Source organism: Eulemur rufifrons, chromosome 17 (genome assembly GCF_041146395.1).
Source record: "Eulemur rufifrons isolate Redbay chromosome 17, OSU_ERuf_1, whole genome shotgun sequence".
Lineage (NCBI taxonomy): Eukaryota > Metazoa > Chordata > Mammalia > Primates > Lemuridae > Eulemur > Eulemur rufifrons.
Window position 1 is genome coordinate 65,537,423 of NC_090999.1, and position 537 is coordinate 65,537,959.

Genomic DNA, 537 nt, shown 5'->3' on the forward strand with positions numbered 1-537 from the left:
CGGGCTAAGAGAGGTAATAAGATGAGGCAGCCCAGAAATTTCCTTCGGGAAGGTATTCGAGGGGCTCCAAGGTATCCATAGCGCACCTGGATACCTCTGGCGGTCCACTCTGAGGCCCCACAAGGAACCGCCCTATCCAACTTAAATGACAGACAAGCCGCCACCTCACCATCGCCCAGTTCACGCTCTCGATGAACACTTAGCCACGCTTGCCGGGCCCCAAACGAACAGCCCTGGCCCCCGACCCTTTCTCTCTCTAAGTACTATTTCAGCTGTCTTTAGGCTCCAACTTCTGCAAAAGCGATAGAGACCCGAACCCACCTGGAACTGATGCAGCTCTTCTACGAATGCCAAATCTGGAGGGCGCATGCGTATTTCCCAGGCATCGCTCACGTGACTGGAAGTGGCTGGTTTTTACTGCGCTCGGTGTTTGATTAAAAGGTCTTTGACGTGTATTAAGGCCGGGATTCCTCCTCCTTTGCGCATGTGCTTGCTCTGGGCCTGATGGGAGTCGTATTTCTGCAGGTGAATCGCTGA